Source organism: Schistocerca gregaria, chromosome X, assembly GCF_023897955.1.
Source record: "Schistocerca gregaria isolate iqSchGreg1 chromosome X, iqSchGreg1.2, whole genome shotgun sequence".
Lineage (NCBI taxonomy): Eukaryota > Metazoa > Arthropoda > Insecta > Orthoptera > Acrididae > Schistocerca > Schistocerca gregaria.
Window position 1 is genome coordinate 94,904,677 of NC_064931.1, and position 24,893 is coordinate 94,929,569.

Consider the following 24,893-nt stretch of genomic DNA (forward strand, 5'->3'; position numbering starts at 1 on the left):
ACCATCGACTTCTTTCTACGTTTACCATGTACGATTTTCTGTGCATCTCCATGTTACTGGTATTAGCCGTGCACAGTTTTTTAAGTGTTACTGAGAATTCCGCAGAGCTATTACTTTATTCCAACTTGGGAGATCCGTAACAGAACTCAAGAATAAGCGTTCTTATAGCTGTTCTGTTTTCAGATACGCAACGATACACTCTACATTTGTGAACTGCACACCGCTATACCACGAGTGACACAAGTGCATAGAACTTTTGCTTCCTAACGATTGCCCCTCGATCGTGGGGTTCATAGTGATACAGTACGTTACTTCATGATGGTGGCAATGACGATGATCATCACGGTGTGATGTTACTGTCATATGTCGATATCCAAAGTTAATTCGTTTTCCGCCGCTACTTCACGTTTATTATAGTGAGGATACTGGAGTGGTGTGTTTGGAAAGCCAGCCTCACGTTCGCCACGTGTTGTACGAGTAATGTCAGAAACCTCTTTATCGCTTTTTTGTCGGTAGAAGGCAATCTGTGTATCTCGTTGGGGCAAGAGGGCCTCCCCTGGGAATACGGACAGTGTACTACAAAGAGCCAGACACCACGGCACTTTCCGACTGGCATTGGAGAGTCAGTTGCCTTCACTCTAATAATATGATTTAGCCATTAGTACTACATCACTCTGGACAGTGTTCTTGGTGCATAAGGCAGGAAAATCGTGAAGACAATGCTTTGGCCCAGTACCAACTTTTTTTAAAAAAAAAAATGTGCGTTTGTACACAAGGAGGGAAGTTAAATGTGCTGTCCTCCGCTTTTCGATGAATTGAACAATACTTCTCACCTGTCACATTGACAACGGCGTGGAGTCTTACCCTCCATGTAGAGTAACTCGAAAGCACAGAGCTGAGGACTGCGAACGGAGAATCTGGGCATTCTGTGATGGTCCGTCAGTGACAGGATGTCATTTCCAGCTGCCATCTGCTGCTGATCGGCACACACTAGCTTTCAGGGGAATGTAAATGTCGCTATTGCAGTAGTACAATCCGTATTCTATGCAGCTCGTTACTTCCTTACTTTGCCACACAACTTCTGTTTCTTAATCTGGCAATAATTTGTGGCTTCTTAAGGTAACGTCAACTTGACCAAATAAGCAGGTCTTTTTGTTCTTGCCGGCCGGTGTGGCCGAGCGGTTCTAGGCGCTACAGTCTGGAACCCCGTGACCGCTACTGTCGCAGGTTCGAATCCTGCCTATTGCATGGATGTGTGTGATGTCCTTAGGTTAGTTAGGTTTAAGTAGTTCTAAGTTCTAGGGGACTAATGACCTCAGCAGTTAAGTCTCATAGGGCTCAGAGCCAGTTGAAACTTTTTTTTTTTGTTCTTTCATCCCCGTCGTGTTAGCATCATTTTGTTATTTGATTTGTGTTGTTTAGAGCTTTGCTCTCTTTTAATTTCGTTGTGATTTATGTCAATTATTCGAGCAAACAAATAACGGTTAATTTCGCTCTTGACTTATCTTTCAAGATCCTTTGAACTTTCCTTGTTAGACAACTCATCTAAGTAAATACAACCAGTTTTACACCCAGTTAGCTCACTTCACTGTGTCGGCGTTGTTCTTCTGTACAGTGGCCGACTAAAAAGATAATTTACTTATTTTTTTTGAAATCAACGAGCCTTGCACTCGCTCATCTTGGATTAGCACGAATTATGAATTAGTTTTACTTGTCAAAATGTGTTCAAATGGCTCTGAGCACTATAGGACTCAACTGCTGAGTTCATCAGTTCTCTAGAACTTAGAACTACTTAAACCTAACTAACCTAAGGACATCACACACATCCATGCCCGAGGCAGGATTCGAACCTGCGACCGTAGCAGTCGCGCGGTTCCAGACTGTAGCGCCTAGAACTGCTCGGCTACTCCGGCCGGCTGTACTACTACAGGTTGGTTTTATCAGTCAGGAGGTAGAACTTTCAATAGGTTACAAAGGCTAAACATCTACGGTTATCAGTCTCTTATTCATCCCCCAGGACGGAATCTGCGTATCTCGTGTGTGTGCATCTAGAGTAAATCCGATGTGCAAGCTTGAGGTTGTTTCCTAAATGTTTGTATAGCATGTATCTGAGGCAGGATGTGGGTACCAGTCCTGTATTTACCTAGTGGGATGTGCGATTCTGCCTAGAAACCGCATAGAGACTGGTCGGTTTACTAGCCCTCGTCGAGAATCTGCGAGGCGGATTCGATCCGGGTCAGGCTCTCCTACCAGCCTCCCGGAAGCGGCGCGTTAACGAGCTCGCTTATCCGCAAGGTTCTCTGTTTCGTGAGTTGGAAATTACTTATACCTCTCTTGCCACCACAGTTGGCATTTAACCTAAGGTAATAAAGGTAAATACTCGGTGCGTCTGCGAACGTGTGAACTTCGTTTTGTATGTTACTGTATTTTAACAGCTTGTGCGTCAAATTTTCTGGGATGGTATTTTAATTAATGAGATTCTTCGCTGTTAACTTAGAGGATTTTTATTGGCATTCGAATTTTTTCTCTTAATTATTACCGAACACCTAGTTTATTCCGCCACACCTGTTCCATCGTAGGCATCAGTCCAGTCGGTTACGCTCTCGGTCAGGATGACGTCACCTGGATTTATATATATACACACACGCAGCAACATCGTACAGAAAAACTTGTGGAACAGGCGGCAGCAGGGAAGGCTCGGCAGAACCTTGAGAGGAGGCTGAGCCGTCTGCGGGTGGCTGATCCGCATCTCCCAAAGGTTGCGAAAGAAGAGAGCGGTGGACGCTACCGCGCCGAGCACCAACTCGGCCAAGGACGCAGCCGCTGCTGCTCCTGCCCACAGACTCCGGTCGCCAACACTGATCACTGCTTACATCCCTTTGCAGGCACATGGCGCATAATGGACTCTGTGAGAACGGTCTTACTTCCTGCAAGTTGAGTTCCTTTCTCATTGCACCGAACAATGAATATCTCCCGCGTGTTCATCCTGCTACTGTTGGATCACCCGTCGTACACTTTACATGTAATTTTGTGGGCATTTGCCCTTTCTGTCCCCACGGTATGGACTGTACCTAAGTTGATAGAGAAGCTGTCAAACGCTTTGTGCACCTGGTTGTCGTTTCAATTCCATCTGCGTTACATTGTTTTAACACAGCCTTCCGAAATGCCTTCACAAAAGAAGACGAAGTAAATATTCCAGAATTCGAATTGAGAACAGCTGCCAACATGAGTAACATAGAAGTAACTATCCTCGGAGTAGTGAAGCAACTCCAATCACTTAATAAAAGCAAGTCTTCTAGTCCAGGCTATATACCAATTAAGTTACTTTCGGAGTATGCTGATGCATTAGCTTCATACTTAACAATCACATACAACCGTTCGTTCGACGAAAGATCCGTATCCAAAGACTGGAAAGTTGCACAGGTCGCATTAATATTCAAGAAAAGTAGTAGGAGTAATCCACTATTGTACAGGCCCATATCGTTAAAGGATTTCAGAACATATATTGTGTTCGAACATTAAGAATAACCTCGAAGGAAACGGTCTATTGACACACAGTCAACATGGGATTAGAAAACATCGTTCCTCTGAAACACAACTAGCTCTTTATTCACATAAAGTGGCTGGCTCTGAGCACTATGGAACTTAACTTCTGAGGTCATCAGTCCCCTCAGAACTACTTAAACCTAACTAACCTAAGGACATCACACACATCCATGCCCGAGGGAGGATTCGAACCTGCGACCGTAGCGGTCGCGCGGTTCCAGACTGTAGCGCCTAGAACCGCTCGGCCACTAAGGCCGGCCACATGAAGTGCTGAGTGCTATTGACAAGGGATTTCAGATCGATTCCGTATTCCTGGATTTCCGGAAGGCTTTTGACACTGTACCACACAAGTGGCTCGTAGTAAAATTGCGTGCTTATGGAATATCGTCTCAGTTATGTGACTGGATTTGCGATTTCCTCTGAGAGACGTCACAGTTCGTGGTAACTGACGGAAAGTCATCGAGTGAAACAGAAGTGATTTCAGGCGTTCCCAAAGGTATTGTTATAGGCCCTTTGCTGTTCCTTATCTATATTAACAATTTGGAAGACAATCTGAGCAGTCGTCTAACGTTGTTTGCAGGTGAGACTGTCGTTTATCGACTAATAAAGTCATCTGAAGATCAAAACAAATTCCAAAACGATTTAGAAAAAATATCTGTATGGTGCGAAAAGTGGCAGTTGACCCGAAATAACGAAAAGTGTGAGGCCATCCACATGAGTACTAAAAAGAACTCGTTAAACTTCGGTTACATGGTAAATCAGTCCAATCTAAAAGCCGTAAATTCAACTAAATACCAAGGTATGACAATTACGAACAACATAAATTGGAAAGAACACATAGAAAATGTTGTGGGGAAGGCTAACCAAACTCTGGGTTTAGTGGCAGGACACTTAGAAAATGTAACATACCTACTAAGGAGACTGCCTACACTACTCTTGTCCGTCCTCTTTTAGAATACTGCTGCACGGTGTGGGATACTTACAAGGTAGAACTGACGGAGTACATCGAAAAAGCTCAAAGAAATGCAGCACGTTTTGTATTATCGCGAAATATGGGAGAGAGTGTCACAGAAATGATACAGGATTTGGGCTGGAAATCATTAAAAGAAAGGCGTTTTTCGTTGCGACGGAATCTTCTCACGAAATTCCAACCACCAACTCTCTCCTCCGAATGCGAAAATATTTTGTCGACCCCTACCTACATAGGGCTGAACGATCACCACGATAAAATAAGGGTCTGCCGCGGTGGTCTCGCGGTTCTAGGCGCGCAGTCCGGAACCGTGTGACTGCTACGGTCGCAGGTTCGAATCCTGCCTCGGGCTTGGATGTGTGTGATGTCCATAGGTTGGTTAGGTTTAAGTAGTTCTAAGTTCTAGGGGACTGATGACCACAGCTATTAAGTCCCATAGTGCTCAGAGCCATTTGAACCATACGATAAGGGAAATCAGAGCTCGTACGGAAAGATATAGGTGTTCATTCTTTCCGGGCGCTATACGAGATTGGAATAATAGAGAATTGTGAAGGTGGTTCGATGAACCCTCTTCCAGGTATTTAAATGTGATTTGCAGAGCATCCATGTAGATGTAGATGTACATGTACATGTAGTGGCTTAGTGGTTGCGAGGTAAGTTTCATACGATTTCAGATGTTCAGAGTGTACGCCTTGGTGATCCTAGTATTTTTTTTCTTTCACCTTTGTCAAGACTGCACCGACTTAAAGACACAAATATCGCCGTGGCTGGGATTTCATTTAAACTATATGCCCTGTAGTAACCAGCTGCCTTGGGGGATGGTCGTGGCGAGCGGAGTTGAAGAAGGTAAAGCCATGCTGTGACTCGGAAAGGCAATGAAAGGGAGATCAGAGAACATACTGCACCCTACCCAAACATAATAAACAATTATTCCTCCAGAAAAACTACTGTCCTACCTATCTGCAAACGGGCATCAGCAAAATTCTAGAACAAGTAATTACTAACCTCTCCGAAAATTCGCCACAGACAATAACACCCTGATGCCCGAGCAGTTTGATCTAACAGATTAGCTTGGGAACCCTGAGCAAATAATCGACCACATTCTAACAAAGTGGCAGTTCTTTCTAATAAATGTTATACTTAACAACCAGATGCGACAGACTGAGGCTAAGCACAACAATATAATATATTTGCACTCCGTTCTGCACAGTTTACACGAATGACGTACCCATACAATTACCCCGAAGATAATGTGATCTATGGGAGCTGTCACAACCTTTATGTTACTCGCAGAACACTACATCAGTACTTTTACAGAATTACACAGTGATGCAATACTGGTGGAGGACAGTGCTGTACCATTGCCAACATGATCAATTATAGTGAAGCACTGCTGTGCCTAAACCGCTCTGAGGGTGACAGCTTTCTGGTTTCTGTGAGGCACAGTATAAATGAATCAGAACCTTCAAGAGGGGGGTCTGCTTCCATAGCTGAGCAGTCGGCGCGTTTGACTGCAATGCAGCATGTCCGGGTTCGATTCCTGGGCAGGTCGGAGATTTTCTCCGTTGGGGAGTGGGTGTTGTGTTGTTCTCATCATCATGCCATCATCATCTACACACAAGTCGCCCCATGTGACGTAAACTGAAAGGACTTGTAACCCGGCGGCCGAACTTCCCCAAATGAGGACTACCCGCCATCAGTGACACGCGGTCGTTTCATCAGAAGGTAATTTGAACCCCTTTCCTAGAGAATAAATGTTTGGAGCTTTACCTCGTCGGCTACTTCACACAGTTTGTTCCTCGGTGCTCTCAAAGCGTCTTAATCGTCGTACCTCACATCTTTTTTTCCAGGTTCGCCCTCAGCTACTTCTTAGTGACCAGATGTGATATTAACAAAACTGTGAATATATTAATGTCGATGTGGTTCATAATTTAACAATGCTCTATTAAAACACTGATTTGAATTAAGTAGACGAAGTGTACTAGTGTAGCATACTAGCATTAAGCTCTGTGATGTATCAGAAACTGATGCTAAAATTTATCCACATGCTTTAGAATATCTTGCAATTTATAATAACATCACAAATATAAAATACGTACTGTAATAGATGTACTGCAGGTTCAACTTGAGTAACCAGCATATAAATATATAAACAAAATTACAAGAGCAAGAAACATTAACAGAGCATGAATAATCACACTACAGTTAACCACAGAGGCTATCAGTTAATTCGCATGGATATTATTTATTGGCTAAACCGATTTTAAGCAATTCCGACATTCTCAACAGGCCTTATGACTTCTCGACCGCTGGCTGCGTCAGTAGCTTGTCTCCTTGAGTCTCTGGCTAATAGATTCCTCCAATAGGGGACTTGAGGAGATGCACGCATCTATTAGTTTCTGACGTCGCCGACGGCTAAGACGTAATGTGGGCTATTCATAATGACATCGATGTCGAAGCCAGTTAACACAATAAACAATGTGTGTGAACATTGGCCGTTCTAGGCGCGCAGTCCGGAACCGCGAGACTGCTGCGGTTGCAGGTTCGAATCCTGCCTCGGGCATGGATGTGTGTGATGTCCTTAGGTTAGTTAGGTTTAATTAGTTCTAAGTTCTAGGGGACTAATGACCACAGCAGTTGAGTCCCATAGTGCTCAGAGCCATTTGAACCATTTTTGAACATTGACCTAGAACATCTGTAGTCAAATGTAGCGCAGATGAAGTGTAGCAGTTCGTAAAACACCTTCATGCTTTACGTGGTTTCCTAAATCAACTGATGTGTTTTTTTTTTCAAGTAAACAAATTGATTGGTTCAGTACTTAGTGTGTACATTACATTCACTTGCTTGCAAACTTGAAAGAGCAGTGGTAGGAAAGATGTACGTAAAATTCGACAATAAGGTTTAACAGGCCGTGATAAAGTAGCTGAGAACGCAGGCACAACACATGTAAGGTGCTGCTAGACAAAAAAAGTAAATAGGAAAATCTTCTGCAGCAAAGATCGCTTGGTATTTTATTTTATTTCACAGGCCGGCCGGTGTGGCCGAGCGGTTCTAGGCAATTCATTCTGGAACCGCGCGACCGCTCCGGTCGCAGGTTCGAATTCTGCCTCGGGCATGGATGTGTGTGATGTCCTTAGGTTAATTAGGTTTAAGTAGTTCTAAGTTCTAGGGGACAGATGACCTCAGCTGTTAAGTCGCATAGTGCTCAGAGCCATTTGAACCATTTTATTTCACAATAATTGTTTTCAACATAACCTTGCTGCCATTATCGTATCTACAATGTAACCAAAGGAAAGCCTTTACAAAGAGAATTAATCTCTGTGTACGAAAACGTATATCTATGATAACATGTATCTACGCACAGTTCATATACCTTCAGAAAATTACTACAAACATACATACATGCTACCAGTACAATGAGGAAACTTTCCGCTCACAGGAACTGAAAACATGCTGGCTTGTCAAACATATGAAATATATGTAGCATTAATATTTGCCCAGGAGCGGAGGTGCACACAAACAAAGTGCATTCGTGGCCCAAGTACGTCACAGAAAAAACTGAGCGGGCAAGCAGCCTACGGTAGAGTAAGCCATTACATGAACGCTTAACTGGTGGAGTATGCGCGCACATATCGATACTTGACATTCTTACAGAAATACACTGGAGAATCATTAATTGACATTCTTATTAAAACTACACTGGAGAATCATTACACCATGGGATCCAAAATTACCATTTGATGCACCGAGTAACTGAAATGCACATAGCTACTAAATTAAGGCAAGAACTGCCAGCTCTAGTGCGAATAGGCAGAAAACACCTCATACGCTAATACAGTGTACCATGATTCGTACATCATAACGTGGATGACATGAACAAAGTATAACCTTCCAGACCAGAAATCCACAGGCACAACCAGGCCCTTCCTTACAGGTGAAACAACGACATCACCAGACAACAGTCTGGGTCATAACAAGCAGCGTGTTCGGTACATAAGTAAGTGCCACACACGTCACAACATTAAAATTTAAACCTTTGCAACTATACTATACATTATCACATCATAGGCACCCAAGAGAACCTAGTTCCAGAATGGGCCACCTGGAAACTGTCACAGGTTTACAGGCTGTAACCGGCACCCAATGAGATACAAACGACAGACAAGAATCACTGCATTTATATGTACATAAGTGAGAAGCAGCATCTAATGACCAACAACAACTTGGCATACTAAAAGAGCAGAAAATGCAGGCGCTTGCATAGAATGCATACACAAATTTGTAGACAAAACTAAGGGACACTGGGTTATAGGGTAACAAAGTACATGAAAAAAGACAGGAACGCATTGAATTCACAGGAACAAAAGTGAGCTGTAACAAGTCCTCTTGGTGATGCATAAATTAACGTAAGTACCCACAGCAAAGATACTTGAATCAGAGTAAGGTTGAAAACCGATATTACTGTTGTACGTTTATGAATGCAAAGCATAAATCATTAAAACACTTTGCAGTATGACAGTAGCTTTAAAAAAAAGACTTATCCAGTTCTGAATCAGTGGAGACAGTGGTATATAAAACAAAGCCAACTCAGATGTGTTTCACATTCTTGTTATACTAAAATATGGATGGACGATATGTAATAACAAGCTTCTGCAGCTTAAGATAAACATCATGGATTACTTGTGCCTAGAAATTGCTTGTGACTCTATAGGAGGAAGGGCACCATATTGGAAACAGTATTAGGAGATACTGAACTATAGTGTAACAGGAGTAGGAAAACAAGATGAGCCGGCAGGAGTAGCCGAGCTTTTCTACGCGCTACAGTCTGGAACCGCGCGACCGCTGCTGTCGCAGGTTCGAATCCTGCCTCGGGCATGCATGTGTGTGTTGTCCTTAGGTAAGTTAGGTTTAAGTAGCTCTAAGTTGTAGGGGATTGATGACCTCAGCAGTTAAGTCCCATAGTGCTCAGAGCCATTTGAAAACAAGGTGGCAACAGCCCACATTGTACTACAAATAAGGCAATAAGTCAATATTTGTCCTAGACTCTGTGCACACACACGGTTCAGCTGTGAAACCTACATGTGCTTAACATGTAGGTTATGAAAGCGTAGTTCACAAAACAGAAATTTAAAAATTACACTAGCTACAATCATTTTTGTTTGCGTAAATAAATCGCACCATCAATAGTGGCTGTTTTTTTGTCTTCTTCTTTGAATGAATCAACATGACGTAAGTTTTCCTCGACGTCTCCGTATATGGATGTGTCTTCTCGAGTGGTAGTCGCATGGGGCCACTTGGATCCGCGTTGTCTTCAGTTAAAGGGTGTTTCAAAAATGTCCGGTATATTTGAAACGGCAATACAAACTAAACGAGCAGCGATAGAAATACACCGTTTGTTGCAATATGCTTGGGACAACAGTACATTTTCAGGCAGACAAACTTTCGAAATTACAGTAGTTACAATTGTCAACAACAGATGGCGCTGCGGTCTGGGAAACTATATTTTCCACATATCCACCATGCGTAGCAATAATATGGCGTAGTCTCTGAATGAAATTACCCGAAACCTTTTACAGCGTGTCTGGCGGAATAGCTTCACATGCAGATGTGATTACTGCTTTAGCTGTTCAATTGTTTCTGGATTCTGGCGGTACACCTGGCCTTTCAAGTGTCCCCACAGAAAGAAGTCACAGGGGTTCATGTCTGGCGAATAGGGAGGCCAATCCACGCCGCCTCCTGTATGTTTCGGTTAGCCCAAAGCAATCACACGATCATCGAAATATTCATTCACGAAATTAAAGACGTCGGCCGTGCGATGTGGCCGGGCACCATCTTGCATAAACCACGAGGTGTTCGCAGTGTCGTCTAAGGCAGTTTGTACCGCCACAAATTCACGAAGAATGTCCCGATAGCGTGATGCAGTAATCGTTTCGGATCTGAAAAATGGGCCAATGATTCCTTTGGAAGAAATGGCGGCCCAGACCAGTACTTTTTGAGGATTCAGGGACGATGGGACTGCATCATGGGGCTTTTCGGTTCCCCATGTGCGCCAGTTCTGTTTATTGATGAAGCCGTCCAGGTAAAAATAAGCTTCGTCAGTAAACCAAATGCTGCCCACATACATATCGCCGTCATCAATCCTGTGCACTATATCGTTAGCGAATGTATGTCGTGCAGCAATGGTAGCGGCGCTGAGGGGTTGCCGCGTTTGAATTTTGTATGGATAGAGGTGTAAACTCTGGCGCATGAGACGATACGTGGACGTTGGCGTCATTTGGACCGCAGCTGCAACACGGCGAACGGAAACCCGAGGCCGCTGTTGGATCACCTGCTGCACTAGCTGCGCATTGCCCTCTGTGGTTGCCATACGCGGTCGCCCTACCTTTCCAGAAAGTTCATCCGTCACGTTCCCAGTCCGTTGAAATTTTTCAAACAGATCCTTTATTGTATCGCTTTTCGGTCCTTTGGTTACATTAAACCTCCGTTGAAAACTTCGTCTTGTTGCAAAAACACTGTGTTCTAGGCGGTGGAATTCCAACACCAGAAAAATCCTCTGTTCTAAGGAATAAACCATGTTGTCTACAGCACACTTGCACGTTGTGAACAGCACACGCTTACAGCAGAAAGACGACGTACAGAATGGCGCACCCACAGACTGCGTTGTCTTCTATATCTTTCACATCACTTGCAGTGCAATCTGTTGTTGACAATTGTAACTACTGTAATTTCGAAAGTTTGTCTGCCTGAAAATGTACTGTTGTCCCAGGCATATTGCAACAAACGGTGTATTTCTATCGCTGCTCGTTTAGTTTTTATTGCCGTTTCAAATATACCGGTCATTTTTGAAACACCCTGTATGAAAGCAATGCAAATGGCAACGCGCCGAAATCTGATTTGCATAAACTAAATGATTATAGGGTGAGCTGCCTAACTCTTGGAACAATGAAATACGCTCCGTCCAATACCGTCACCTATCTTGCCTTTAGTTTGCTGTCAAAGTAGGCACTAAGGAGTTAGCATGCGACTGTACGGGAAATTTTTACTGACCAAGCTGTATTTCTGTTGAGAAGTAATTACGCCTTTTCCTTGTGAATATCACCATGCTGTACATTTCTGGCTACAGAGTAAGTCCATTGGCCAACTCCCGTTTGCCAGTCACTTCACGTATATCGTTCAGTAAAATCTTTGCCACTGAAAGCATAGTAAACGGCCGTACCTGTATATACAAACGTCGTCCGTATACTGGAAGACTCTGATGTTGGGATCAAATAGTTTCTGAATAGGCGACATTTTGGGCGTGCAGTAACGAACTTACTACATACTGCGGAAGGCCATGTGCAACTATGCGAGGGCCATTTAACGTGTTGTCGTGATGTCGGACGTATATCGTACGGTAGCTGAGCACAACGTATATAATTCGTAAAAGTTCTTCCAGGATGTGTAGCATTTTCACTTTTTTAACTAGCTCCTGCGTCACGACATTGTCATAAGCTCTCCAAAACTTTATAAATAAAGAAGTCAGTCACCCATTAGAAACGTTTTTCAGTATCTAGTGCTGAGTGTATGATACTGTATAAAGTACTTCTGGCCTTAGGAAAGCAATATTGTGTTTCTGGTAAGAGTTACTGATTATGTAGCCACAGCTCTAAGTACACTCCGTATGTACCATCAGTATGTAGACTGCTGTTAATAAATGGATTAGATGCTTGTGTCAAAGTTTCGAATAGACTTTAGAGAGGATTACCGTTCTGCCGACAATGTTTTGCTTGGGTCCATTTGCTTAGTGCCATGATTTAATGTTATAGGGGATTTCAGGAAAGCTTTTCCAATTACGGGCTCAAGAAGATGCAGTGAACTATTGGTATTTTCCACAATATAAAATTTTAGTACAATCTTTTTCGAAGATGATTACTGGTCCATACGTTACATCGTCACTGTGGTTGAACTAAGGGCCCACAAGCACTTTGTCACGCTAAGTTGTAGATCAATAACTTCCTGAGTAGGCTTCTTTGAATAAGCCTGCACATAACGGAAAGGGATCTAAAGGAAAGTAAACCAGGGGAACTTTGCCGAACTAATCTACAGAGGGAATTTTGCGAGCTTTACAAAAAAGAAATAGATAATGAGATTGTATGTTTAAGCTCTGCGAGAGACTGTAGAACTGGCCCGACAAAATAGGATCAGTGGTGGTAGCTGTGAGGGAAAGGGGGGGGGGGGGGGGGGTTAGGAGGAGAAGGAGGAGGAGGAAAGAAGGAGCAGACAGAGGGAAACTGTGCCCCGCAAAGGCGGTTATAATCCGCAGCTAACGAACTGTGCTCTGAATTTCGCAAAATCAGCAGCTGGGCGCGACGTTAATGAACCGCACTGCTGGGGCTGGCAGGCCGCCAGACGCGGACGTCGACGCCCCCTCCCCCTCAGCTCGTTAATCCATTGGGTGGCTCGGGAAATGCGCAGGCTCTACCATTTGTTTTCCAAATTGAGGAATACCCTAAAAACACGGCAGAAACTCTGTCAACGTAAGACTAAAACCCGAGTTTCATGCGGGACTTAGGAAACACACCATTGTTTCAACACACTTATTCACATTAACCCCGACGGGGATAGAAACATTTCCATTAGTTCGCGATACTTCCCGTGTATCATTCTACATAACGAGTTCGAATCCTGCCTCGCGCATGGATGTGTGTGATGTCCTTAGGTTAGTTAGGTTTAAGTAGATCTAAGTTCTAGGGGACTGATGACTGAGAAGTTAATTCCCATAGTGCTCAGAGCCATTTGAACCATTTTTTGTAAAACACTTGGCGACACCGCTCGTCCACGTCAAGCTGCAATTGCACAAAAGATCTGACCGAATAAACTGAATAGTAATGAAATTAATACCGTTCTCTGACTGAAATAATTGATGCGGCATGATTATTAATTCCACAGACCGAAGTGACTACCGGAATCTGAAACAGAGCAAACTCTTACGTATTTCAACTTAGCAACTGAACATACTACTCAGAGCATCCTGACTCACCGGCGTCCCACGAAAGAGTAAAAACTAACCTGCCCCGTGGCCGGGATCTACACATCCACACGGAAGGAGTCAAAGAGCTTGAGCAGTTCTTACCTGTACCAACCACAGAATGGATACTGATAAGTTGCCATTAATGCCTCTCTGATCCAACGTAACTGTATTCAAACCTCTACACAATGGTTGTCTAAACTGCCTTAAAATTCAAGGAAACTTCCTGGCCCCTAAGGAAACCTGAAGTGCCTGATACAGACAGACAACACATTCATACTTACGGACGGCAGTGAGGACAGGAAAGATATGACATGAATGCATGACAATGGATTACACAGATACATACAGAACATAGTTACGAATTTGAAACTGAAAAAGACATTCAACTTTGGAGTTTAAATTCTGCTGCAATATCATGCGCTCTCGTCCATCTTTATCTCCAGTTATAGTCATACCGATCATTTGAGGCATTAAGAATTGTAACGAAACCGAAGGTTGTTTTCCAAGATAAATGGAACGGCTCACTTGGAGACGTTTTATCGTAACAAGAAGCGTTAGGAAAAAAGAAAAATCATTGAGACTTGCTCCAGCGCCCGGGAGAAATTGAGCTTCTCCACGTGACGTATGAACGTTCGAATAAACCGCTCAGCTTCAGAACTAGACTGAGGACGAAAAGGAGCAGTAGTTACATAGTTCTGCTGCTGTTGATCAAAAACTGTGGGAAAACGGCTGACGTGAATTGTGGTCCATTGTCCGGTACAAGGACCTCAAAAAAAAAAAAATGGTTTAAATGGCTCTGGAAAACTTAGAACTACTTAAACCTAACTAACCTAAGGACATCACACACATCCATGACCGAGGCAGGATTCGAACTTGCGACCGTAGCGGTCTCGCGTTTCCAGACTGCAGCGCCTAGAACCGCTAGGCCACCCCGGCCGGTTCATGACTTTCACATTTCTCAAAATTTTCTTCTTGATTTTCAGCGTACTGCTGGAGCAAATGCATCTGACCCAGGCACTCCCAAATGGCAAGACCCGCGCATGTGCATAGCTTTATCGAGTTGGGTGTAGTCGCCACATGACCCGCGTTTACGTTTCCTTATTCTGGTGTTTTGTGCTTTTAATTCGTGCACAACTCTCCGTCATATGAAAACAAAACGGATTTCTGTGACTGAGAGATAGCAAGTGAATTACAATACATTCACATAATCGCGAAAGACTAAAATAACTGACCATTCGATTCAGCTTACTGATTTGTTTTTATTTTTACGTTATTAGCAGCATTAATTGTTTTACGGGACATGGAAATTATTTTTGTCGGTTTTTTGAAGAAATCTGGCAAGCAGTCTTTTCCCTGAAGTAGTTAATTTATTTGAAGCCAAGTATTTCATTCTACACTATTGACTAGTTTCAACTGTTCGCTCAGTTTCCGAGTGCACATTTTCATTTCCTCGTGCGCATAGCATTAATAGGTCACTTTTTATGTCATAATAAAGCACCATACATGAGAGAATGCTTCAAGAAAATTCGCATTCCGAAAACCACACCGAAAACCTTAATACCAGTTACTTCAGTATCAACTGGTCTTACGAATTTGCATTTTAAGTCGAATTATGCTTTTACGAAACTCCGATTTTCCTGTCGCATTCACTAATGTCTTGTTTCCTTTCCGACGCAAGATAAGCTCTGTTAATGCTGCTGGTACGAATATACGTAAATGATCACTTGAAAGTGATTAAGCAGGCGTATCTAGTCAGTAATATGGAATAATATATTTTGTTTAAAACATTTTTATAGCTTTAGTAGAATAAATGGTTTCTGTTATCACACCTTTCTTCCGTGAAACACAATATTTTCCATTACACCACACTTTTCGACACCTTTTTGATACCATGTCTAGGCTTCACGTTATTTCTTAATTTGTGTTGGTTACTTCTTAAGTTTAGTGAATGCCATAATTTAGTAATTTATAGTCTGGCAGCATACCGTGTTTATCATTGCAACGCATTTTTCGTGGTTGATGTGTGTGATATATTTTGCGAACAAGCTTTTTATACGCTTATAAACCTCACTTTTATCTTGATTTCGTTAATATTCATTAATAAAAAAACGAAAAGACTTTAGGCAGCACACTGCAACAGTTATTTCGATACTGTTGCTGCTCTTCATCATCACTCACTGGTACTGTATAGGAATGCCGGAAATTAATTTTAACTTCAGATTACTTAAAACTACTTTCCTGAACTTCACTATCTAAGAAAAAGGATTAAGAGTGATTTAGTTCACAACACAACATAAGACCAGATACTGACACTGTACGATGTCTGGTTTATAAGCATAATACATGCGTAGTCGCTCTCTCCGCCTGTCTCAGATATTGTTCTCACACAGAAAAGACCAGTAAATAGCACAAAGCCAATATCTATGTGTAGAAGACCTCTTGCTTCAGTAATCAGCTATTTCACTTCATAGCAATGTCTACATCTCGATACTATCTGAGTTTGTTTGAACAGCAAAGACTTAAATGCCCGTACTCATACTGAAAGACATTACATGAATCACTAAGTTCATACAATAAAAACTTTGCCTTTATAAAAATAACCCATTTGATTAACGGACTAAAATATAAAGCTTGCCTACACAAATTAAAGGTAACACCTCTTTTTCAGGAAATTTGTGGTAAGTTCCTATGGGACCAAACCACTGAGGTCATCGGTCCCTAGGCTTTCACACTACTTTATGTAATTTAAACTAACTTACGTTAAGGACAGCAAACACACCGATACACGAGGGACGACTCGAACGTCAGACGAGGGGAGCCGCGCAAACCGTGGCAAGGCCCCTTGGAACGCGCAGCTACCCCGCGCAGCGCAACACTTCTCAACTCTGCTAGAAGAGTGTATTTGTTATAAGTGCTTTTTGGAGGTATTTCATTGCGATTATTTAAGTGAAACCTTAGGACTCATTATACACCATCGTTGCATTTCCCGATTATAACTGCACCACGTTACACAAAAAACTGCGCGCTTTTGGTAATTCATGGAAGCAGCAGTGTATCTAAGCATGGTATTTTCTTAGTACGCGAATTGTAATTCAAAAACTACCAAACATAGCATTTTAGTTTTTGAACAATGGAATCCAAATGGTGTAAAAATACATTGGAGTTGAACAACTAGTTCCACAGGTGAACAAGCAATGAAATTCCAAGCATAAATGGGACAAGAAGCATTTGAGCAGAGCAAGCACCGAGCACGGGGCTCATACGTCATCGTAGCTGCACATGCCCTGTTTTCTGGCGCTTGAAAGTAGCTCTCTGGCATCTGCATAAAAGAACCTTCTGTCATCACTATCTTAAAGCATGCTCAGAACAGACACAGCGCACTAATAAACTGGGGAACGGGAAAAATCTTCTTCAGTCTTCGATGGCTCACCTAGCGATGACTAGCAGCTGTCCAGTGGAAATATCACGGACTGCACTTAATGACGACCGACTGTCAGTCTAAAACTACTTAGAGTATTCCGTCCGCCGTGAAAATTTTAATCTTCACAAGGAGAAGCTAGTACTATCAGATCTCTTGAACTGTACACCTGTGGAAGTAGTTGTCAAACTCCAATGTATTTTTACACCATGCTGGATTCCGCCTTTCCTAGGCAAGAGAATATATTTGGTATCATTAGAACCATTTTCCTGTGCATAATTTATAAATACGTCCACGTAATTCTTTAGAACGTTGGAACATATTTTCGGAAGCATCTGTCTGGGTTCGATACATGTCATACGCGCTGATGTGTAGAACAACTGCGGTAGCGTGGCGGACTCCTCCAGCTAGCAAAGTTTTGGTTTACAGCGATTTATCTAAATCACTTGACATGAGTGCCTGAATGATTCCTTCAAAAAGGCTGTAGTCGCTTCCTTTATCCACCTCACCTTTGGCCAATTAAGCTTGCCCTCTGAGTATAATGACTGCACTGGCAGCAAGAAGTGAAACACTAGCACTCTGCAGTAGGGTTATAGTTTGGTCTCGTTGTTGGTGCTGAGTAAGTATTAAAGAGGTAAATCAGAAATTGTACATTGGTTACATTTTCTCTCGACATATACCATCGATTTTCCTTCTGTCTCAAACCCCGTATAACTTGTTCCTTAGTATGTCTGTTATTATTATTATTATCTGAAATATCTTGCCTTGCAATTTCGGCCAAAATGACCTTGCTATGTTGATACTGTGAGCGTCTGAAACCAAGAAGAAACTGCAGCGTCGTATTTGCCAATGACACGCAGCCACACTGTACGTGTAGAGAGCTGCTTTAAACCATTCTTCAGACTAAAGACCATGAACGCTTATTACTAGTGTAGGAGAATGTGTTGCATCTTGGCACTCTTTCAGACATTGGCCTGTAACAGAAGTTTCATATATTTTCTTATTCCACTTTTGGACTGATAACATTCATGTTATGCATGCTGCAGTCTTTCTCTGAACTTGCAGTGATTACTCTGGAAGAGTAAAGTTTTTCCAAACGTGAAAACTATTCTATGGCAGAACATGGCCATATACATAAGGAAAAGTATTCTATTCAAATTAAAAATCTGCAGTCTACAAAATCTTGTCAACACTGTATTTAGTAGACTGTCAGAGGTTTTCGCAATGAGCGTCGTGGTTCGGAGATGCGTCGCGGCCTTACAGTATAGGTGTCGCGGTGGTTTCATTGAAATAGTAATATAATAATTTGGTTGAACCGCTTTCTGACTAAAGGAACAACGTGTGCGCTAGCAGTGATACCTAGCAGGACGACGGCTGGGTGTTATGACTGGAAGCGTGGTAGATGGCAGTCAAATCGTGCTATCTGAATCATTTATTTTTATTCAGTTTTAAGGTTACATCGGTTTTAATTGTTGTTTGGCTTGTTTGATTTGTGTTCCACTCTTATTATCGACACATTTAAATATAAGTACACAACTTGATGTTTCAAATGATTCATGCAATTCTACAGTCACGAATAGACGAATATTTAGGAAGTATACCGACGGTTTATTGAATTTAGGTTTTACGTGTACCAAAGTTGGAAATAAAGAGCTACTAGAGTATGTCATTTGTTTCAATGTCCTAGCTACTGAAGGCATGCTTCCTGATAAAGTGAAATTACATTTAGAGAAAAATAACGGTATTTGGATAAAAAACAGCGAGAACATTTTTTCCACAAAAGAAATGACAGAACAATAAAAACTTTCACTAAAGAAGTTACAATTACTACAAACGCTATTGTTTCATCATACGAAGTTGCCTGCCGTATAGCAGAAAGCAAGAAACCTCACACCACAACGGAAGGCCTTACTTTAACAGATGCTCGAGACGTGGTATCTACTGTGGTAGGTGGGTCATCTGCCAAGCAACAGGCAAGTGTGCCTTTGTCAGACTTTTAGTTGTCGAATACTCAATATGGCTAACGAGATTAATTGTTAGGTGGTTAAAAGATAATGATGATTTCACTCTTAAGTTGCATTAAGCTACAGACAACCACAATTATGAACAATTAAATTGTTACGTCGGCTTACACATGGTAGCAAATTTAATAAGAACCTTATCATGTGCAGGAAAATAACCCTTGAAACAAAAGCAACAGACCTCTTTGAAGTACTACACTCCTTTATGAAAGAGAACAAGATTAACTGGTGAAAATGTGTAGGCATATGTACAGTTCAAGTTCCAAGTATGGCTCGCTGTTATGTCTCATTGCAAGCTCTGATCCGTCAATAGGATCCTCATGCTATTTGCACACAGTGTTTTATTCGGTGAAAGGCACTGCCATCAAAAAGTATACTCTCTCTCTCTTCATGGCGATCTTGAAGCAGTGACCGAAATTGTTAACTTCGTCAAAAGTCGGCCACTTATGTGCTTCGATATGATGACTGAGCACATTTCCCCAATATATTACAGTTGCGCTCGCTGTCTTGAAAAGGGTGTATGAACTCAAATATGAACTTTAATCGTACAATCTTCAATAGAAAGATTTGAGTTCCAAGAAATACGAGGTAATGACTTTGTTTTCAATTAGTATATCATTTTGACATCGTTGAAAAACTCATGTCGTTGAATCTATCACTTCAAGGTATAGAGACCACCATTCTCCTACTGTCATACACTATTTCAGTCTTCAGAAAGAAACTGCTATTGTGGAAGAAAACGGTGAATGATAAAGACATACATTACGTTCACGCTGCTCTTTACACGGATTTAAAAGACAATGACTATCAGTTGAGTGAAGAATCGAAATCTGTGTTTGTGGATCATTTAACTGAACTTCGAGATTACTTCCTGAACAACTTTCCGGAACAATCATTGATGGTTACAATGTCTGTGATTATATAGTGGGCCGGCCGTGGTGGTCGAGCGGTTCTAGGCGCTTGAGTCCGGAGCGACGGGGCTCCTACGGTCGCAGGTTCGAATCCTGCCTCGGGCATGGGTGTGTGTGATGTACTTAGGTTAGTTAGATTTAAGTAGTTGTAAGTCTAGAGGGCTGATGACCTCAGATGTTAAGTCCCATAGTGCTTGGGGGCAGATGAATTATATACTGTCTTTATCTTCACGTTACAGTGTGCCTCGGACATGCATGCGTATAAACGAGACGAGTGTAACTGGTCGGCACCCCTACACAAAAAGCAGTACAGGTGCGCTATCATCAATTACTATACAGTGGAGGCACTTACAGAAGTCAGAGTAAAATTGCATATATGTGTAGTAATACATGGCGAAGAAGACCTTGAAGACATATTAAATAAAACTGAGAAAGTCATGGGGAAAGAATATAACAATAAAGCAATAAAGTAAAAACAAAGGTGATGATTTGTGGAAAAGGAGGGAAAACCGAAGCTTGGGAACATGTATGTAAAAATTAGAAATTTGTGGTAAGTTCCTATGGGACCAAACTGCTGAGGTCATCGGTCCGTAGGCTTACGCATTATTTAATCTAACTTAAACTAACTTACTCTAAGGACAACACACACACCCATGCCCGAGGGAGGACTCCAATCTTTGGCGTGAGGGGGCGGGTGGGGGCGGAGGGGGGGGGGGGGGGAAGCCGCGCAAGGCGCCTTAGACAGCGCGGCAACACGCATATGACCATCTACTGCAACGTGTTGTCTCATTTACTTATCCAGAAAGCAAGATCATTAGACATGGCAGAAGTAAAGAAGACATACAAAGCAGAACTGTCCAAGAAGAATGTGCATTCAGTATAAATAAAATATAAAATCAAACAGCAATAACTTACAAATTAGACAAAGATTTCTATAAGCATATGTTCCGAGAGTGGCTCGCGTGTGTGTGTGTGTTGCACTTATGGTAAGTTATTTTAAGTTAGATTAAGTGGTGTGTAAACCTAGGGACCGATGACCGCCGCTGTTTGGTCCCATAGGAACTTACCACCTACCACCGATGGTGGCATTGTATTGCTGTGAGACCTTGATTCTGAGGACCGAGGATAATGCTGTAAGTGCATTCTGAAAGTCAAGTGGACTCATAATATCACGAATGACGAAGTTGTTGATAAGAGTGGTTTATGAAGCCGGATCTTAAAAAGAATAGCACATTATTGGTCAACTACTGAGAGATGGGTGGCTCTTAAAGCAGTAATAATGGCTAAAATACTAACAACAATAATAAACGGAACTGTTAACGAAAAAGGGCTTAGAAAGATCACCTTAAAGTACATAGATCATATTATAAAGGGTATGGTGTGAAACTTCTACACAGAAATTAAGAAGTAGAAAGACGTGAAGACTGGAGATATACTGCCAACCAGACTGCTGCAAGCCAATCTTAGGATTTAGCACAGAGGAGGTGGTCATTGCCGTTTCACGTGTTTGCTCTGCCCTTTACACTAGAGGCTACCAAAGGCGGAACTATCTGTCACATAAATAACATCCCCGGCACTCTCCAAGTCGCCAGGTATTACATTTAATGCAATTTTATCATAAAAATTGGAAATCTCCAGCTGATCCGGTAATCCCAGCATAAGATTCGTCAGCTACCTGCTTCAACGTGATGTAAAGCACAGACAGATCCTGTTAGTCACTGAATTTATATTTTACAATCGTAATATGCATCAGAAAACTGCAGATTTACGAAAAAATCATTTAGGTCATAACAGAGATGAAACAACCCGAACTGGGCAACAAAAATCTGAGACTGCCATGTAAGAAAGAAATAAAGAAAAATCCAACTCTGATATGACTGCATTTGGCCACTACTGACTTTAGCCGCAAACGTCAAATTCACACAACGCATTAATTTCTTTGGCTTACTACGAGTAGTTTCCAGTTTATGCTTCCTAGTAATCGCGAATCGTAGATCAATATGCTTTTCGCGACGCTGTAACAGATGTACAAAAAAGAGAAAACTCCTGAAACCTTTCTTATCGTAAGAAACTTTTCTATATAGGTTCTTTTTGCTTTATAGCATATCTTTATGTAGTTAGTAGTGTATGACACATCTAGTAGTGTCAGAAGTACGAGACACACGAAAACAGTAACATTAGTTTCTGTAATATTCATTCCCCATTTTATCTCCTTATATTCGAATCTGAGGTTAAAAGTATACGTCCACGCTTTTTACCAAGTCAGAAGATACTCTCTCACTCGACACATGTCAGCATTTTTCTCTTCCGTGACCTACTCATTGCGTGCAGGCTGCCAAGATGTAAGAATAACCCGTAAGCAATAGAGCAGTTCTTCCTGAATACTTAAAGTGGTGAAGTTTTAGTCTTATTTTCATAGAACTGTGGTAGTGTGAAAAGAGGCATCACACGTATCTAAGAACAGTATTTCAAAGTATTTCTATAGCGAATAAGTATTAACAATAGATAATTCACCAATATTTCATCCCTCGTCAACGGAGAACAACTTACTTTCCTCTTTTACGTGTTTATGTTCGAGTTAAATAAAATTATGTTGTGTTAATTCAGCCAAAAAACTGAAACTCCTCATGAAGCAACTGTCATGAATTTGCTGAATTTAAAGATGAGTAAAGTATAGCAGCTAACAGAAATGAAAAAGTAGTTGCAAAACCGCGACATAGTTTAGCATCTGGTTGATATTAAGATTTTTGGAGACGTAGAGCAGCCCTGGCTTGTGTGAGGGTGAGGAAGGACGTAACCCGTATACTATTTAAAGGAAGCGTATCGGCATTCACTTGGAGTAATCTAGGGAAAACACAGGAAATCTGTATCTCGATGGCTGGTAGGGGATTTGAAGCACGCTTCATAACTTCAGCGTCAGCTCTTCGGGTGAATGTAGCATATCCTAACGCAAAACACTTTCTGTTAGGATATTTTTTCGGAAATTTTGCCATCACAAGAAGCAAATAAACACGCACGTAACATTTATTCAGTATCGTAATTATATTTTCTTTGTCTTTATGTTGTACTTCCTTGAAATCACTCAGATGTCTGTATGTAATAATGCGAGAGCGAATCACAATTTTTTTGTTTAAGTGAACGTATTCGATGAAGTTACATGCGCTAAATCTGTTCGAGTTATCTTAGTCACCACGAAAATTTTTTGGAGTTTCTTAATCCACTACTTGAAGATAGAGCTTTTATTTGAAAAGATTTCACGGCAACAGCACGTTAGTTAGATGTGTCGTTTTTCGGAGAAGAGACTGGTACTTGATATTCCTTTTCCATGTCACTACTGACATTTAGGATGGGAGTTGGGAATACAGTGCCAATTTTGCAACTTAGACAGGTCAGTTTCCACTCGATTGCAGACGTCAGGCTCTTTTTCGTATATTTGGTGCCACTTAATGGATTATATATGTCATGCGATTTGTAAGCCACTGGTCAAAAAAAATCTGGAAAGTTATTAACGTGGCATTCTTTAATACATATTGTAGATGCCAGTGTACTGCAGATATAATGCCTACCAGTCTCCATAGTTAAATAGATTGAATTCTAAATTTTGCTTCTCTTGTCCACTTTTGCGCACCTCCTGTGGCACTTCATTTCAACTGCCGAAGGCTGCTGCTAGTTGTTGAATCGAAGCGTGTAATTTAAATGCGACGTTGATGAACAGTTGTAGATTATTGAAGGTTAGTGCGACAAAAAGTTCATAAAACAGAGAAAAAATGGATCAACAAAAGTAAGTGAATCTATTATGTTGTAAGTAAGGAACATATAATATAAGAACTGAAGAGTTAAAGATATTTATCTATATTAACCAACGATTGCTGGCGCCCTGCGATGTTGAAGGTTCTTATATTTATCTATGTTTGACAGAATACATTGACGTTAGTGACGAAAGGTACTGCGGTTTTGTTGTCTTTCCAGGAATCTGAGCTAGTATAGATTGCTCTGGTTTCCAGCCGCCATTTAGGCGAACTCACCCGGCTGGAAATCCGAGAACTTTACATTAGTTAAGTCTCCTTTGTTTAATAAAGTTGTTCTGTCTCTTGTAGGATAAATATGTATGCATAACTGTCTAATGTGGTACTATTACAGAGTAAAATCCAAGTGCCAAATGAAATGTATTGTAGCAAAACTACTGACTATACTAATATATTCTAAATCTCTGAAATATGACGCCGTCGTATTGGAACGCACTGGAACATGTCCGTAGTACATCAGCATCGTGCCGATTGGGGGCTAGTTGCAGTAAAAATAGGCTCTATGTATATATAGTTGAGAAATAGACTAGCAGCGCAATAAGACCGAGTTCCATACGGTCGTTTAGTGTTTTTGAAGTATAGTGGAACAATGATTATGTAACCTACATCTAGCGGAATTTCATTTACCCAATAAAAACACATTCACAGTCTCGTAGAGACACTGAACAATGAGATCTTATCGTGTGTTAAATGTAGGTGCATGATATGGCCAGACAACGTTTCTAATTGCCTGTCACCATAAGCCAGATTCTTTCCTTCATGAAAGTGATGCGCTGTTAGCTAGCTGAACGGCTGCTTTTCCTTTTGCTGAGACTGTCACTTGGTGTGACGGCCTGTTTCCTCCAGGAAATCCCCACTGTCTGCTGTGCTACTCTTGGCTAATTTCAGCTTTCCAACGACCCTGGATATCAGAGTTCAATGAATTTCGGTTCTCCTTAGCAGGGAAACAATGTCCTTTGCATCCCTCTCAAAAGTACTGAGCGCCAGGGTAAACCTGCTTAGGTTTACCCACAAACATAATAATCTACTACAAAACTTTTGGAAAGTTGCATCTGGTTGATGGAATAATGGCAGATCTTTGCTGTATTCGCGTGAAACTGTTTGCTTCCAAGAGCTTGCCTATTTCTGTCCACATAATTATTATAACTATTATTGAACCATATGAAACCTCCATCCGCAGTCGAAGAATCTTTGACAATTGTGGATTTGAA